This window comes from Canis lupus, chromosome 31 (genome assembly GCF_011100685.1).
Source record: "Canis lupus familiaris isolate Mischka breed German Shepherd chromosome 31, alternate assembly UU_Cfam_GSD_1.0, whole genome shotgun sequence".
NCBI classification, from domain to species: Eukaryota; Metazoa; Chordata; class Mammalia; order Carnivora; family Canidae; genus Canis; species Canis lupus.
The window spans coordinates 16,006,615-16,023,560 of NC_049252.1; positions in this window are offsets into that span (position 1 = coordinate 16,006,615).

Below are 16,946 nucleotides of genomic sequence, written 5' to 3' on the forward strand. Positions count from 1 at the left end.
TAGGCATGAAAAGGAAAAAATATTTGCCACACGTGATGATTTTCTTTCTTGATATACTTCCTTCAATTGATTTGCAGTATACTACGTACATTTTTCTGTTCCTTCTCAGTCTCTTTTTGTGGCTCTTCCTCACATCATTGACCACATAACACCCAAGTGCTCCAAAGAACAGTTTGCCAACTTCTCTCATTTCTATCTACTCTCACTCCATTGAGGATTTTACCACATCTAGAGGCTTTAATTACTCTCCACACATGACAATTTCCAAATTTATCTCTATTGTGTGCTACTCATGTATCTCACTGTCTACTCAATATTTTCATTTCAATACATAGTTGCCAACTCAGCAAATCCAACTCACTTTCTCACGACAGTTACTTCTCTTCTCCTGGTTTCCCTCACCTCAATTAATCAAACTTCAATTGTTCTAGTTTGTTAGGCCAAAAATATTAGAGTTATCATTGACTCCTTTCTCCCCCATCTAAAATGCAATGGTGGGATCCCTGGGTGGCACAGTGGTTTAGCGCCTGCCTTTGGCCCAGGGCACAATCCTGGAGACCCGGGATTGAATCCCACGTCGGGCTCCCGGTGCATGGAGCCTGCTTCTCCCTCTGCCTGTGTCTCTGCCTCTCTCTCTCTCTCTCTCTCTCTGTGACTATCATAACAAATAAAAATTAAAAATAAATAAATAAATAAAATTCAATGGTTCCAGTAATCTTCTTCAGACTATCTGTGATAGAATTGTTCATAATACTATTACAGTATTAAGATAAAATTAGTATGTTAGTCACAGCTCCCACTGTGACTGTATTTGGAGACAAAATCTTTCGGGAGACACGTAAGATTAAATAAGATGATGAGGATGGAGCTTTCATCTGATAAGTGTGATATAACAAGAAGAAGAGACACCAGAGAATAGCAAGAGAGTGGAGCTCGATCTCTCTCTCTGACTCTGCGTGTATGTGTGTGCGTGTGTGTGTGTGTGTGTGTGTGTACCAGCACAGAAAAAAGGTCAGAGAGAAGAAAGCTATCTATAAGTTAGGAAGAGAGCCTTACCAGCCTTAAACTTTTGTCCTCCAGAAGTGTAAGAAAACAGATGTCCATTGCTAAAGCCACCTATCACAGTCCGTGGTATTGTGTTATGGCAGCCCAAACAGACTAACACATTATCTTTTACAAATCTCACCATTTGTTACCTCTTTGTCTGCCTCTAGCCCACCCTATGCCACTATCATCTCTTGCCTGTATTATTGCAATTACCTCACATCTGGTCTCTCTACTCTGTCTTACCATAGTATCCACAATTATACCTTAAAGTGGAAGTTGCTCTGGTTCATGCTCTCCCACTGCTTTCAAAATAAGAGTATCAGCAAAAGTTCTTAAACTGATTTGGCCTCCTTCTGCTTCTGGGAACTCAGGTACTACTACTGCCTACATCACTCATGCTGTCTTAGTCAAATGGCCTCATAATAGATCCTTGAATATGCCAGTTGTCCTCCTACATCTGGGCTTTGCTTCAGTTGCTCCATTTTGGGGGAGAAATCTTCCTGAGATTATCCATGTGGGTTTTCCTCCAACTGTCTTTCAATCTTTGTTCAAACAGCACTTTTTCCCTGAGATCTTACCTGACACTCTTTTGGTTTGACCTCTCCCCACACTCACTGTTACTCCCTCTATATTTTTCCTGCTTCTCTCTCCCTCCATAGCACTTACTCCTATCTAGGGCACTATATGTATTACTTATTTGCTTCTTTACTGTAAGTTGTATGTTTCCCCCTCCCCCATTAGAATGTAAAGTCTATCAGCGATAGTTTTCTATCGCTGCCATAACAAAGTACCACAAAATTATCAACTTAAAACAACACTAATTTATGATCTCAGTTTCAATAGACCAGAGGTCCAGACACAGCATAGCTCAACTGGGTTCTAGTTCAGAGTTTTACTGAGCTGACGCCAAGGTGTTGGTAAGGCTGCATTTTCGTTTTTTGTTTTTTTGTTTTGGTTTCCTGGTTTGCTGTTTTTGAGGGCTCTGGGGAAGAATAGGTTTCTAAACACATTCAGGTTGTTGGCAGGTTTCAGCTTAATGGGTTTGTCAGACTGAGGTTCTTTTTCTTGGCTCAGCAGAGAGTGAGTCTCCACTTGTCAAAGCCACCCACCTACTCTGACTCATTGCCACTTTCATCTTCCATGCCATTATGGATTGTTGGATTTTCATCATACTTCTATTCTTTTTTTTAATAAAGATTTTATTTATTTATTCATGAGAGACAGAATGAAAGACAGAGACTTAGGCAGAGGGAGAAGCAGACTCCATGCAAGAATCCTGATGTGGGACTTGATTTTGGGACCCGGGGATCACGCCCTGAGCCAAAGGCAGACGCTCAACCCCTGAGCCACCCAGGGGTCCCTATACTTCTATTTTTTCTGACCTCTCCTTCTACCTCCTATTTCCTACTTCCAACCAGAGAAAATTCTCTGCTTTTAAGAGTTTATGTGATTAGATTGGGACAATCTCCCAATAATAGGGGATAATCTCCCCGATCTAAGATCCATGACTTTAATCACATCTGCAAAGTCCCCTTTGCCCTGCAATGTAACATATTAAGAAGTTCTAAGGACTTAAAAAAAAAAAAAGGAGAAGTTCTAAGGACTAATCTCTGGACACATTTGAAGGCCATTCTTCTGCCTCACTCAGCTTATCGATTTGAAAGTATGTGCATGTACCTTTCTTTCACAATGCCTGGTGATGATTCAGTGCAAATTAATATACATTTGAAAAATTGTTGAAGAGTCAACTCTTGAAAAATCTTCAGTTTAACATTGAGAGATCAATTTAACATATTCTGGTAGTGTCTAAAATAACATTGCAAATTAAATAGCTACATTCTTTCTAACTTGCTACTCAAGTGTTTTCGATTCATTTTAGTGCTATCATTTGTCTTAGAAGTTCCAAGAATTATAAGTAAATTTAGTGTTTGGCATTGTTTTCCAAGGAATTTATAATCTAGTATAAGGCATAAAGTAAGATCAGAAATAACTATAAAACAATAGTAATATAACATGTCATGCAGAGATTTATGTATTTTGCATATTTTGAGAACATATGGTCACAATGGTGGGAAGAATTTGAGAAAGTTTTATCAAGACCTGTGACTTGAAGAATTAATATAATTTCAATAACATGTGATACCTAGACAAGATACCAATAAAATACAATACAACAAGCATGTAGACACAAGAAAGAGCATTGTTTGAGAGACAATAAGCAGGATCTGTGATTTTTTTTCTTCTGAAAATAAATGACATAAATGGAGACAGAAAAAGGTAAGACTGGAAATGATCACATTAATAACATCAATTTATTGAGTATCTATGAAGACCATGCACTCTTCAATGAACAGGATACACAATGGGGACCAAAATAAAATCCAATGGGTGGAAACAAAAAGAAACAAATGTATATATGTTAAAGGCAAGTGTTATATAGAAAAAATAAATCCTGGCAAAAAACTTGGCAGTATCAGAACTGTTGTGCTAGTTTGTTTAGGGTGATTAGGGAAGGAATTTCAAAGAACAAACCATTTAAAGGTATATCTGAAGCAATGTGAAAGACTAAACCATGCTGGTCCCTGAAGGAATGGCCTTCCAGGGGAAAAAAGAGAATGTGCTTAGGTCTGAGATAAGATGGGTCAGGAGCAGGTTAATTTATTTGAGAACCAAAAAAGGTTCATATGCCAGGAACATATGTTGGTGAGAAGAGAGGCAGGAGATGCTCTCATAAAGACATCTGCAGCCTTGTGATGAAGAGCCTTGACTGAAAGAGAGAATTCTGATGAGTTTTATAAACGGGTTACCACTGAGTCACATAGAAATGATTCGGAGCTATCTTTTAAGATGACTGTGAAAACAATAAACAGTGTGAAGTTGAGCTGGAAGAGATCACCAGCAGAAGACATGTTAGGGGCCTACTATAATAATCTGATGGAAGCAGATTATTATAATAATCTGATGGAAAAGTAGATTACATTTGTACTGCAGACCTGGTAAAGTGAAGCAGAACAGGACATGAGACAGGTTAAAAAAAAATAAAATAAAAAAATTAAAAAAAAAAAACAAGTAGGAAGAAACAAGAATAAAATCTGGTACATAATTTCCAAAATTAAGTAAAATAGAAGTAAGTTAGGATTGAGCCCTCATTAAAAATATGTGAATTGCAGTGTGGATATTGTATCTGACACCACTTAGGGAATACCTTGGATTTTTGCCTATATCCCAACTCTCCTTGGCTTGATTCATACAGAAGCAGCTGCAGCAACTAACTCACTTTAGCACCTACAAAATCTGCCACCTGACAATGTTGCTTATCTTCTTGAACCTCTCCTCCTTAAGACCCCTGTCCTGAGATGGGGACTTCAATCATCTCCTACTCTTTTCATTAAATGAATTAAAAAATAAATTAACTATTAGAACACCAACCTCATACCACAGATGATTTGAAAGGTGTATATAGAAAAAAATAAAAATAAATGAAGAGCAGAACAAGGCACAGATTAGAAGTCACATACCTGAAGAGACAGAGGTGGAGATTAGGATGGACATGGATGAGTTCCATATTTGAGTCTTAGTCCACTGGAAGCCTAAGTGAAAAATATGTATAAAAGCAATAACATTATTATTATTGTTCATAGAGTAAGAACTCTATGTTCATCTGAGGAAACTAAGCTTTCCTGTAATTATTTGTTTTTTTTTTTTTATGGGCCTATTCATCAGTGATAATGAATGGTATAATGTGCAGTGGCCTCAACCACATTTCCTCAACAAATTTAACTGTGGGTTTTAGAATCTAATCTTTACAGGTCTTTTGAAGAAAGATGAGACTATGATACAAATGTCAAACAGATAAATTTGGAGGATAGGAGTCAAGGAAAGTAAACAAATAATCTTCCATAATGCTGATATAAAATCCAAAAGCAAATTGTAAATAACACGAAAGTTTGCAGCTCTCTGATACTCCAGCTTATTCCTTTCTAGCTTATTCCTTTCTAGGGAATGGATTGACTATAAGGGATCAATATGACCTTTGCTATTGGCAGGTTGGGCATGCAACATTTGGTCTAGTTTTTTTAAAGATTTTATTTATTTTTTTAAAGATTTTATTTATTTATTTATGAGAGACACACTGAGAGAGAGGGGCAGAGACACAGGCAGAGGGAGAAGCAGGCTCCATGCAGGGAGCCCGATGTGGGACTCAACCCCGGGACTCCAGGACCACGCCCTGGGTCGAAGGTAGTTGCTAAAATGCTGAGCCACCCAGGGATGCCCAACATTTGGTCTAGTTTTGGGAGATCTGAGAGGATGTTAGGAATACCAAAAATTCTTGTGTAAAATTATATTTCATTTTTTGGAGGACTGATAGATAATCCTATTCAAATACATCTGCTTACATATTGGTAAATTTGTCCTGACCCAACATTATTGGGTCCTTTTTCAAGGACACCTAAAATCCATTCTCACAAATATTTCTTACATCTGTAGACATAAACTAGCAAGATTATCAATTTGTTTGTCTATTTCTATGCTTATCAGTTTTTTGCTTTGTAATCCTTTTCTCTGGGCTCGTTTTTCCTCTTGCTAATATACATCCTTCAGTATTTCTTCTACTTAGTGCTGGGAGTGGTTCATTTTTTACTGTTTTTATGTTGGAGTTTATTTTAATATTTTTTATAATTGCCAAGTTTTGATATTTCTTATTATTAATGCCCATTAGTATTCCTACAACACAAATAGATCTGAATTTTGTTTTTATAATCTTTTTTAAGACTTTATTGGTTTATTCATGAGAGACACATAGGCAGAGGGAGAGCAGGCTCTGTGTTGGGCAGGGAGCCTGATGCAGGGCTCAATCCCAGGACCCCGAGATCACACCCAGAGCAAAAGGCAGACACTCAACCACTGAGCCACTCGGGCATACCTAGTTTTTATAATCTTAATTGAGAATGTATGCTTTCTCTAAAACAACACTTTCACACCAATTTTAGTTCTTATTAACTAACAAATCAAATTAGAACAATCTCTGAACCATAAATTCAGTAAACTAGTTACTTTAAGCACCCACCCAATCTTTTTTTTTTATTTTAAAGGAAGTTAAATTTTGATTTCCAGACAGATATGTTTTTTTTTTTTAATTTTATTTATTTACTTATTTTAGAAAGAGAGAGAGAGAGCAGGGGAGAGGCAGAGGAAGAGAGAAAGAGAAAATCTTAAGCAGGTTCATTGCCCAGCACAGAGCCTGATGTGGGTGCTCAATCTCATGACCCCTGTAATCATGACCTGAGCCAAAATCCAGAATCAGACACTTAACTGACTAAGCCACTCAGGCACCCCAATATTTTTTCTTTTTTCTATCATTGCAATGTATTTGAAAATAAGGGTGAGGTTAAAAGCGTAAACTCACAAAATTCATTCTGTGCTGTAAGTGTATTGCTAATACACTAATATTCTTGCACACTCTCCAACATGATGCTGCTAAAAAGAGCTCAATATTTCCTTTTTACAATGTTTTATCATTTTATTCAATATCAAAGATAATATTTTTAAATGATTGGAAAATAAACATATTTTAAAGATGAAGATTTCAAACGGAAATATGTAAGGGGAATGCTTTGTTTAGGGGGAGTGATTTCCTACCATGCAATTTCATTCAATATTAATGCCAAGACATTCCCTTCTACACTGCTTTTTCTCTTTTGTGTGTCAAGTACTTAAACATTTAATTTGGCAAGTGTGAGTATTTGAGTGACTAGGTTATTAAAATGTATATGAACTTATGACAGTTCAAATGGGTTTCATCCAGGTTCTGGGGCATTGACAGACATTATTATGGTAGAAAATTTAAAATCAAATTACTGGAAACTATTGATGGAAGGTTTATACCCCACAGCTAACAGGGGTTTAATGATAGACCATTACTTATATTTTAGGGCACTGTCCATACAAGGTGCTTATAGCATTTTAGATATAGTCTTCTTGTCTCTGCCTCTAACCTCCAGGGTCAAACCTCATCCTCTCCTTCCTAAGTGTACCTAAGAAGCTCTTCATTTATCTCCCAGGAACCGAGAAGTCTAGCTCATTTTATATTATAATTTTAATTCTGACTATGACAAAAATTCAGTGCTTATTTCTTTTAGTTCTTTCCTTTTGATTCTCAGGAATTTCTTTTGCAAGTCAAAATTATAAACAGCGATTGTTTTAGCTTGAATGATTTGTCTTCAGCAATGTGAACATCACTGACTGATTTGCTCTAACTCAAGAGTCCATATTTGTCCCTCCATGCCAAGCTATTTTTTTTGCCTCAAGCTATATGGTCTGTAGAAGATGACAGTTTAATATCTCAAGTTGTAATCTATCTTCACAATTATTTTAAATATATAATATTCATAACATGCAGCTTCTATTTTATATATAAACTCTATGGATGATTAAGAAGTTTTGTTATATACTTCTCATTCTTCCTGTAGAAGATGAAACTCTCATCAGTGACTTAGAGACTGAAATTCTGAATATAGCATAAATATGCATTTTACAAACAATGGAGTAAATTTCAAAAATCAAAGTGAGAGTGCTTTTACGTAGTCATTTAACTTATCACACTGCATAGTCAAAATACAACTAAAACATAGATATAGAACATCTTTTCTTTAAAATTAGATCAAATGCATCAGCTTTTTTGCAGATTCAGCAAAGATGCTAGCATTTACTAGACTCAGCTTATAAGCCACATGCAGCTACTTTACATTTTGGAGCATTTCCAATATCACTACTTACCTAAATGACATTTGAGGTGGTGGCACTTAATGAGGTACATGCAATAGAGTACTTAACTCATGACATCTACCAGGCAGAAAATATTTTATTAGCTGATCCTGTTCTATGAATATAAATTGATTTTCCCCCATGGTTAGGAAAATTGGCTCTTCAACTATACTTAAAGGTAGAGTTAACTGGGTCCATCTAGCAAATTAGAGTAGGTTTCTTTGCATAAATGACGGCATAAATGGGAAAGGGTACTTAAGTCTAGTGATCTTTGTCCCTAGCCATCATGTTTATCGATTGCCCTACATTTAGGTCAGGAAGAAAGGTCTTACCTTACAGTTTGTAGAGACCCTGGAGTTTAATTACTTTGCTACAAAGCATTAGGTAATTCTTTTTTGTTTGATAAATGAATTCCTTAAATGTCAGGGTTTTAGTGCTAATAGACTAGGACCTTGAAAAAATATTTTTTTCTTCCAAGATTCTTATTTCTGAATTACACTGTCTTTGATCTATTAATGCAAATAGTTTTTAGTTGTTGTTATAATTACCGATGTTGAGCATACACTGGAGGCCTAAGGCTGTATCAGTCAAAATGAAAGTGGTAAAAGAAGTGTGAAGTTGTTCCCTTTTATGAAAAACCACCCAACAAAGGAGGAGAGATAGAGGCAGAGGTAGAGATAAAGGGAGATATGTAAACAGAGAGAAGAAAGGAGAGAGAAAGAAACGTTGAACATAGATAATTAAAATCCTACAATAAAGGCTTAAGAACAATAGGTCTTCACAAAAGAGAAATGTTAACATTTACTTATAAAGAGGAAATATTATCAGATGAAATTTGACTTTAAGTTCAATGTTTAAAGATATATAGGATTAGCTTAATTGGAAAAGAAAAAGGAAGGGTGTCTAGTTTACTACAGTATATAAACATCAGGACACATAAAAAAATTTATGGAACAGAAATGAAAGTAACCTGACTGATGTGAAGCCACTCTGAGACATGGTACTGCTAGATTTGTCAACTATCTTACACTTTGTGGAACTCTGTATTTGAAGACAGACATAGAAAATGTAATCTCTACATTTTGTATACAGAATAGTCACACAAGTCTAGAAATTATGGTTTATGAGGAATGAACAGAAAATGAAGTCATGCTTATGAAAAATGTTTTTAAGAGTATATTTACGGGATCCCTGGGTGGCGCAGCGGTTTGGCACCTGCCTTTGGCCCAGGGCGCGATCCTGGAGACCCGGGATCGAATCCCACGTCGGGCTCCCGGTGCATGGAGCCTGCTTCTCCCTCTGCCTGTGTCTCTGCCTCTCTCTCTCTCTCTCTCTCTCTCTCTGTGTGTGACTATCATAAAAAAAAAAAAGAGTATATTTACCAGTTGTTTCTGTACATTAATTTTTAGTTATAATATTGATGGTTTGCCTGGAAAGGGGAGATCAAGAAGAAATATAAAACTTGTCTGTTAACATGGGAAGAGCTGTCATTTAAGAGAGATTGGAATATTGTGAATCATGTCAAAGTGCAAAGCCAAAACACTGGAGAGAAATTACAAGTAACTTGGGATCCCTGGGTGGCGCAGTGGTTTGGCTCCTGCCTTTGGCTCAGGGCACGATCCTGGAGACCCGGGATCAAATCCCACGTTGGGCTCCCGGTGCATGGAGCCTGCTTCTCCCTCTGCCTGTCTCTCTCTCTCTCTCTCTCTCTCTCTCTCTCTGTGACTATCATAAATAAATAAAAATTTTTAAAAATGTTAAAAAAAAGAAATTACAAGTAACTCGAGGTCTAGCAAAATAGTAAGTGGTTCCCATAGAATCAACCATTAGAAATAGCATAATGATAACAAAATAATGTCCTATTTCTGAATATATTTAAACAAAAAGTGGATGATCTTTGACAACAGGTACTATAGAAGTAATGCCCGCATTATTTTAGATAGCATCTAGGACCCTTCCTCTAAGAAATCTACTATTTTATAAGTATTTACTGGGTTAAGTGAAGTCAAATTGCAGAAGTTTGGGTGAAAATATTGAAAATTTCATTCTTGATGCTATAGCCACAAAAAATATACATTTTGTTAAAAAAATTTAATGTATTTATAGTGATTAAGACAATATTAGTCTGGTAGTAACATGAAAAATTGCAAAGAAATCAAACTTGGAAATCCTTACTAAATTCTTCCGAAAGATGTATTGATTACATAACTCTGTTTGTGGGGTATCTTGCTTTAGAGTTAGGAAATTTCTTCATCTACCTGGAGTCTCATGTTCAAAGTATTGGTTTGATCTTCAGGCTATTTCCCCTTGTGGTTGCAAAATTTCACATCAAGACCTGACAATATTGGGGTGAAAATGGCACATTTCTAGTGTGGTTCTAAGAGCTAGAAGATCTCTTTTAGGAGACACACCACCGGGGCACCTGGGTGGCTCAGTGAATTAAGCATCTGCCTTTGTCTCAGGTGATGATCCTGGGGTCCTGGGATTGACCTGTGTTGGGCTCCCTGTTCAGTGGGGAGCCTGTTTCTCCCTCTCCTCCCTGCTTTTGCTCTCTGTCCCTATCTCTCAAATACATAAATGAAATCTTTAAAAAAAAAAAAAAAGAAGGAGAAATACCACCCTCTAGAAGACCTCCATTACATCTTATTGTCCAGAAATTGAGAAGATGCCATCAACTACTCGCCTTCAAGGGAGTAAGCCTACCAAGATTGACTTCAATTACAAGGACTATTCATGAATCATATGTATATAATGCAGATGCTGGAACAAATTCAGCTTTACCAGTAAGATAGAAGGAGAAGATGGCTGCCATATACACAATATATGATGATAATTTGTCTCTAAGTAATGAGTAAATCACATATACTTCTTTTGCATTCTATGACTGAAGATAGTTTCTTGCTTAGTCAAAGCTCTCAGAATAAAAAATACAAGAATTGTGAAACAGAACAACACTTAAATTTATTACTGCTATAGTCAAAGCAATTTGCCTTGGCAAATGAAAACTAAAAATAAACACACTGTAATGTGCTCATGATTCTGTACTCTTTCTAAATGTTAGCTAGAGAGAAATTCCATAATTCACGATGTTTCTGCCTACATGGAAAAGTAGACACAATGCACATGTGTGCATACTCCCACACATATATGTGTGCAACACACACTGATTCACATATACCTAATTATCCAACAATTGGCCAACTCTCTGACTTGCTTTGTTATATGTGGCATCCAGGCTATGAATTAAAAGAAATTATAGTTGGCTGAAGTGCCTATAGTTAAATATGTTAGGTATACCACAGAATGTGCTTACCTTTGCAATTTATACTTCCCTAATTATAGAATATGCAAAAGCAGAGAAAAAATTGCTTGCTTATTAAGGAGTTTGATATGCTGATCTATTAAGAAAATTACAAATTTATTATATTCTTAGTTTACATGTGTTTCAGTGTAGTCCAAGGGATGGATTTTGAGCATTAGACATCTATCATTATTGTTTTACTTTTAGGCTGGCAATACCCATTAAAATATGTAATTATGTCACTTTCAATGACAAGTTACGGTGCAATTTTGTTTAGATAGAATTCCTAATATGATTACTGTGATTTTCTTTATTACTGTTTCCCCACTATATAAAGTCTCCTTCAATTACAAGGTAGTATTTAGCAATCTCACAGTTTTATTCTATGCCAACCTGTAAAAAGTCAAATTAATTTTTTGTTCTTATGTGTGTGTTTTAAGTTCTTACTGATTTGAATCCATCACAGATCCCAACATGTTCTTACATTTTATACTTTAGTATTTTTCTGTATTTATATCTACAGTGATAACTGAGTGTTATGGATGGTTTTAAAATATAACGAATAACTATAGAAAATTAAATTTCATTTGCTAGTTGAGTAATCTGTGTATTAAAATATCTTTCATCCAAAGTATTTATTTAAATATGGAGATATCAGAGAATCTGGGCCAGGTCCAGATTAGTGAAGCTTGAAGCTTATATACTTTGAGGAGACCTTCTTTAAGGAAAAAGAATTCAAAATTACAAAACTAAAATTTTTATATGAAAGCAAAAATTATTTAGATTCATAAATAAAAACAATAAGCTACTATAATCTACCAAAAATGCTTTCATAAAAATGCTTCCTGATTGCAACCAGCTTTCTTTCACTGCATAGAATATTCTACAACTGTAAGCAAAACCTCGTTATCACACAAATTTTTGACATTTGAGACTATGACACCTAAGTTTCTTTTCCTTCTTGGTATGTCTCCTCTGATGGTAAAGTCTAAAATAATCAAAATTTTAAATTTAAAAAGATAAAACTAATAAGAGTCCATTTTGGATAAATGGAATTTTATTTATATTCAAATGGAAATGTATTCAGCAAATATACTAAGGAAATATACCAGAAGAGAGTAGCTCTAAAGTAATTAAATTTGTTATTTAAATCCTTCTACCTTTTATTTTTCAACGTTTGTACTTAATAGCCTTTTTGATGTCTACCTATCTATAACTATAATTTTAGAAATAAAAATAAACACATACTTATTCTCTAATTCTTGTTAGCATATTGCCTTTGATTCCAATTAAATAAACTTTAAAGAATGTATTAAATAATAATTTAAGATTTTGCTTTCCCATGGTGCTTAACACAATAAATAAAAGTCTGGAATTGTCTGCTACAGCTAAGACCAGGACAATGATAGTATTTTTATTTTCTCAATAGAAAGATAAATGAGTAACTTCTTCATTTTCAACGGAATTTTAATGTCATAATATACATGCATATTTTAATTTTGAATGTTATTAGAGTATGTAAAAATTTTTGAATCCATGCTATGAATATGCTTGCACATTATATTAATTCAAGGAGTCAGGTAAAATAGATAATTATTGTGGCGATATTCCTGGTTGTCTCAATCAGTTCAGCATCTGTCTTTGGCTCAGGTTATGATCCTGGGGTCCTAGAATTGAGCCCCACATTTGGATCTCTGCTCAGTGGAGACCCTGCTTCTCCATCTCCCTCTGCCACTCTTTGCTTGTACTCTGTTTCTCTCAAATAAATAAAATATTTAAAAAGAAAAAAAAATAGATAATTAAAGGGGCACCTGCCTGGCTCAGTCAGAAGAGCATGTGACTCTTGATGCTCTTGATGTTGGTGTGGTGAGTTCCAGCCCCATGTTGGTGGAAGAAATTATCGGAAATAAATAAGTAAATACACTTCTAAAAATATTTTAAAATAATTATATATTAAAAGTGGCATTTATGGCAAATCTTTTATAACAACGCTTTTTGAGAGTTAAGAATTAATAACACAGAATTTCACTTTGGTGCAATTATTTTTAGAGAAATTTTTTTTCTGTAATTTGCTTTTACTTTAAGCCAACTCTGGCAGTCTAGTATGCCAGCTATGAATGAGCAGTCAAAAAGCACTATGAAAAAAATTAGCATTTAATTTTTAAAGCATGTTAAAACATTTTAATTATTATTACATAACAATTATAACTGGGTTGACATTTTTATATGTAGTATAAATTATTTATATTATATAAATTAACGCATTTTAAATATATGCTAATATATATTTTAATACTTTACTTAATGTGTTTAAACTATAAATAAAGTCTTAAAGATTTATTTATTTATTTATTTATTTATTTATTTATTTATTTATTTATTTTAGAGAAAAAGAGAGAGCCAGCAGGGCAAGGGGCAGAGGGAGAGGGTGAGAGAGAGAATCTCTAGCACACTTCCTGCTAAGCAGGGAGCTTGACTCAGGGCTTGATCTTACCACCCTGCAATCATGACCTGAGCTGAAATCAAGAGTCGGACACTTAACCAATTGATCCACTCAGGCACCCCTATATAATACAATTTTAAATAAAAATGGAGAGAACTACAAAAATATTTAAATATGTAGATCTTGTGAACTCTGTTCCTATTCAGATATCATGTTGGATTTACCATTCAGTAACACGTAAGAGAAATGTCAAGATCTGACTTAATTACGCACTCAAGATTGTAGGTATATGCCACATCCTAGAAAAACTATTCTAGAATAATAATGATAACCTTTTACTTATGAAAATAATTATTTTTTTTACCATAGAGGCCATTATTCTTGAAAAATTTGAAAAATATTAAAGAAGAAAAACTGGTAGGTTCTTAAATTTTCTCCTTAATTTAATTTTTATTTACCAAATAAATCTTGACTGTGTTTTCATAATGTTCTAACAAATAGCACGTCTTTGAAAAAGTACATTTGTTCTAACAAATAGCACGTCTTTGAAAAAGTCTAGAAAAAAAAAAAAAGAAACAAAGAACTGAAGAAATTCTCTTCAGTAAATACAAATAATGTCCGTAGGGAAACATTTTGTCTCCCGAAGAAAGTAATTCGTGCCAATTTTACATATGAAGCATATGTTTTATGTTTATTATTAACTTCTTAAAGTAGTTTGGTATAAATAGTATTTATAAATCAAATGATTTAATATACATGCTGTAACTATTAGAAAATAGCTATTGTATTTTTAATATATGTTGAAAGTCTGGAAAAGAATCCAAATGTAAAGAAAAGGAAAATCTAATAAAAATAATGTGTTTTTATTTTCTTTTTCAGTTTCTGTATTAGTTTGCTAGGTCTGCTGTAATGAAGTGCCCCAAAGGAGTGGCTTAAAGAACAGAAAATTACTGCCTTACAATTCTGGAGGCTCAAAGTCCAAAATCAAGGTCTTTACTGGTTCTTTCTAAAGGATGGTGGGGTGGGGGAGAATCTATTCCAAGCTTCTCTTCTTAGCTTATAGATGGTCTCCCCCATGTGCCCCCATAGCCTTCCCTCTGTGATGCATGTCTGTCTATATCCAAATCTCCCCTTTTTATAAAGACATCAGTCATGCTGAATTAGTACCCATCCTAGTGACCTCACTTTAACTTGATTACATCTGTAAATACCCTATCTGCAAATAAGATCACATTCTGAGGAACTGTGGATGAAGCATCTAACATATTTTGGGGGTTGGAGAGGGTTCCCTTACATAAATAAAGTATATAAAAATAGTTAAATATTTAGACCATGTTTATGTGTGTGTATGGTAAAACATAAAATTTATCTTAACATTTATTTGGTGCAAATTGGTACATACACATATTCACGCACACATACATAAACTCATACCTGAGTGTGCACTGATATGGTTAATCAAAGACTTGTCAGGAAAACATGGTTTGTAGAAAGAACAAGCTAAATCATTGAGTAAAGTGAATACTATTCAGAAGTTCAAAGTATTACTGAAATGAACATTATGTTAGGATAAGATGGCCTAATAGATTTCAGTGGAAAGCTTCCCATTTTAGAAATTATATTATATTAAAAAATATTCCTGTTAAGTCTAAAATCTATTAGATTTATTACTGTAGGTGATTTTAAAAGTTTTACCACAATGAACTTGACAACTATATAGACTAGAATTATTAGAAGTATAAAACAGTATTATATCTGATCTGTCCAATTCATCTACATCATATACCATTTGATTTTAGTAATATTATTTCAAATATATTTCAGGCAAAGTCATTTTTGAATTAAGTCATAATTCTTTGACTCACAAATCATGGAATTAAATAGTCTGCTCTATTTCTTTAGAGGTAAAAAGAAGCAAGTATGTCTATAAGATGGGAAAGCCTAAAGTTAACGTATTTGTAAGCATTATGAGAACAATATAAATTTTACTGAAATTATAATATGAGCTAAATAAAACATGGTTTCAAATGTTCATTGGTATATTTACAGAAATTACACAATTTCATTTCCCTTTAGAGATTGTAATACTTGAGTTAAAACAGTATCACTTTTTAAAATATACAATCCAAAAAACATAGATGTTATTTATCAAAATAATTGTCAGCAATATAAACATTTTAAGTGTAATTAGGTTTTACATAAATTCAATTCTTCGTTTTTCCATGAATCAGCACCATTTCATTTGATTCTCTACATTTCTATGTGTAAGTACAGAATAGTGGATTGTGGACATATTCTCTATTACTTCAAGCTATCAAATCCAAGCCTGGGTATAAAGTAGAAGCCTTATTTCCAGCACCAGATGGAAATAACCCAGAGCCTGTAACAAGGTACCATAAGCAAAGGTTTTGTTCTTGAGTCTTAACATGTAGCCAGAGCTACAGACTTCTGTTTGACCTCTAATTCAAGAATCCATTTTCTACTATGCACTTTTGTAATGCACCTGCCAAGAAATCTCTGTGTTAAATACAGACATGAGGAAATAATCAGGTAAGTATAGAATGTGAGGCATTTAACAGGAAAACTAGCCTGGACCCTTCAAAAATTCCAGGTCACGAAAAAATTTTTAAAATGTGCAACTCTCTATATTTAGAGGGAAAATAGCAAAGCAAACTATTGTCATGCAAGAATTTTATTTGTGTCCTTGAGAGAACATTTAAAAATAAGACATTTTGTAGTAATTTGAAAATAAGGCTTATATAATTCATAATTTTATTAAATGGGTGTTAAATATGCTAGTATTATGTGGTTATATAGAAAAAATGCTATTTTCCTTATGAATTATATATCAAAGTTTGAATGATGAAGTGTCAGATGTCTTTAATTTCCTTTAAATGACTCAGGAAAAAAAGGAAACATATTTACACAGACATGGAGAGATGGAAATGCGATAAAATAATAGCAATTAACTTATGTAAAAAGATTTCTAAAGTTGTACTATTCCTTTTGTTGTTAACATTTTTTTAAAAAGATTTTATTTTTGAGAGAGAGAGAGAGCATGCCCATATGAGGGGAAGGGCAGAGGAAGAGCTTAAGGAAGAGAAACAGAATCTCTAGCAGACTCCACACTGAACACAGAGCCCAATGCAGGCCTTAATCTCACAACCCTGAGGTTATGAACTGAGCCAAAACCAAGAGTCAGATGCTTAATCAACTAAACCACCCAGGCACCCCTAAGCTTTTACTTAAATTCCAGTTAGTTAACATATAGTGTAATATTAATTTCAGGTGTGTAATATAGTGATTCAAAACTTCCATATAAGACTTGGTGCTGATCATAGCAAGTGCACTGCTTAATCCACATTGTCTATTTCACCCATTCCCCCATCC